Here is a 2,500-nt window from a genome sequence, read left to right as displayed (position 1 = left end):
CTTTCCTCTTCCTCCTTCAACACCCCCCGCCCTCACCCTCCGTCCCTCACGCCTGAACCTCGTCCCTCACTGCCAGCCTCATTCCTACCACGATATCCACATCACTTACCCCCAATAACCTTCAGCAAACAGTTCCGTGTTAGGGCCAACCCGCCCTGTGCCCAGCGCCCCATGCCCCGTTCAGCTGTCGGTCTCAGGGGTCCGTTAGCGTGTGTTGCGACGAGGAACACTACAACCTCTTCTCCTTGATGTTTCGTGCCGCGTGTTTTTCTCCCGAGCCTATCCTAACGTAACGTGTGGAAGAAGCTCACGGATGAGTGTGACATGGAGTGGAATTCCGATACAGTAGTGTGGCGTGGAGGTATTCGAATGTAAACGTCCTTCGTCATAACAGTACAGAGAGAGAGAGAGAGAGAGAGAGAGAGAGAGAGAGAGAGAGAGAGAGAGAGAGAGAGAGAGAGAGAGAGAGAGAATGTCCCTACACAGACGCCCAACACATGTTTAGATGCCAGCGCCAGCACCATCTTGGCGCCAGGCAGTGCACAGCGAGGACCACAGGGGGAGGGACGCCTCTTATCCGTCCAGTCTACATATATGGAGGCAATACAACGCCGTTACCTTATACACTGAGCCATCCCACCTCACCCGTCCCTCCACACCCGCGGCAGGTGACCCTCGCCGCCCCGCCAACACCTGTCACACTCCCCCGATCCCCCCAGCGGCCCAGGGAGCACATCTGTCCCTCACTCGCCCCGCTGGGGAGTGTGGTGATCGAGGCTCGTCAGCTGGCAGCGGCGGCAGCGACGTACACGCCATCCCGACGACAGCCAGGGATGTCCACAACTCTGGCATAATTTCCCTATGCGAGACAATGGCTGGACCCCACAACAGGTGCTGCTACTGCCGCTGCCAGCGACGCCCCCTTATTTTAGGCAGCTTGGCAGGCGGGGAGATGGCGTGTGATAGGCCTGGCGGGGCGTCAGGGCGCAGGCAGCAACACTGATTGCTATCTCAACATTGTTTCCTGGCTGGGGTAAAGGCCTGCTGCAGGGGCCGCCACTCCAGGGACGGGGCGGGCGGGGAAGGTCTCCGCGGGACTCCAGAGGCAAGCTTACCTGTGTTGTTTTGGGAGCGTATTCCTTAACAAACATCTTCTTATGCGACACACACACTCAAGCTAATCCTGACAAGCCACGGAGAAGAACTGGCGGGTCGGCAGAGCAGTGTTCACACCCTCAAACAGTGTACACAAACACACGCACACACGGCATTTCCTACAGTAAGGTCCACATGTACACGGCGCCGTCCTGGAGGCCAGCGACGGAGGCAGGTCTGTCTTCCTTAGTCAGTCCAGAACTCGGCTGCCAGAGGTACGAGCACACCCAGCCCGCTCAGCCCAAGCCACTACGCCGCCTTATCTTACTATAGGAGGCGAGGCACTCCTCAAAGACGTTCCTGCCAACTCATCTCCAATTTCCAAGGAAAACATAGGGAAGAATGAGGGAAAATATGAGAAGTTGTGGGCGAAAGGTTGGTTCCGGTGGCGGGCGCCAGGCGTCTCTACTGTCTGGTAAACATGGCTGCCTGGCCGCCGGGTAGATGTGATCTCCAACTGACCCCGCTTGTGTCCTGGTGTCCTGATGCTCCGCTACCACGGCTTCGGCTTAGCATTGCCCTTCACCCTCACGTCCCGGAATCTTATCTACTCGCTACTGCCTCTGCTGCACCTACTCCCTGGCGGACCTTTACCGCGGGGCAGCCCAGAGGGAGGCCCCGACCGAGGGAGAAAGTGAGGGGGCGGCGGAGAGCAGTGCGGCGGCAGCAAAACGCACCGATTCCCAGAGACTGACCGACGGAAGACACTCGCTCATAATGGCAATCTCTCGCAGCAGCAGAGAAAAAAAGTCAATAGGAAATGAGGCATAACACATGGGACGGAAGGCGGGAGGCGGCCGAGGACCGTCAGGCCGTCCGTGTGATCACCCCCAATAAAGGCGACACGCGGGGCACCTGCTGCTGTCTCCACCGTCTGTCCGTCTGTCTCCCCTTGATGTATGACGCCTGGCCCTCCCTGCCCCGCACCCTCCCTCTATTCCTCCATTCCTACCTACCCACCTCTCTCCTCACCTCTCTCTCCGGGATTAGCACGCCACAATCACACACAAACACTCCATTTCTGCTACTACACTAAGAGACGAGACTTGTGACCATCTTCCTTCCCTTTCCTTCCTCCTCGCACCCTTCCTTCCCTTCCTTCCCTCCAGCAGGCAGCGCAACGGGAGTATTTCAACAGGGAAGTAAATAACTATCAGGAGCAGCGCGTGAGGTGGGAGGAACGAGAGAGAGCGAGCGAGCGGGCGGCCAGGTGAGCAAGGACAGGTATGCGACGGTGAGGACAGGTGTGGCGAGGCCGCTCAGGTGTGTGGTAATACGGTAATAAAGGTGTCTGAGTTATCACAGCTAGACATGGAGATGCTGATGATGACGCTGATACTGAAGA

General features: G+C 57.9%; 1 protein-coding gene across 2 annotated transcripts in view; it reads right to left on the bottom strand.

The window, feature by feature from the left end:
* LOC135106471 (nuclear hormone receptor FTZ-F1 beta-like) overlaps positions 1-1,942 on the bottom strand; it is a 186,785-nt gene extending 184,843 nt beyond the window's left edge. The window contains exon 1 of one of the 2 annotated variants that reach the window (XM_064015490.1): positions 1,116-1,942. The gene's annotated coding sequence lies outside the window, so the exon portion shown is untranslated. The remainder of the gene's footprint in view (positions 1-1,115) is intronic. The other variant, XM_064015493.1, reaches the window with a different exon arrangement.
* Positions 1,943-2,500: the final 558 nt, after the last annotated feature.

This window comes from Scylla paramamosain, chromosome 13, assembly GCF_035594125.1.
Source record: "Scylla paramamosain isolate STU-SP2022 chromosome 13, ASM3559412v1, whole genome shotgun sequence".
NCBI classification, from domain to species: domain Eukaryota; kingdom Metazoa; phylum Arthropoda; class Malacostraca; order Decapoda; family Portunidae; genus Scylla; species Scylla paramamosain.
The sequence above is the reverse complement of the archived record's forward strand: the minus strand, read 5'-3'. Positions and strand labels throughout refer to the sequence as shown.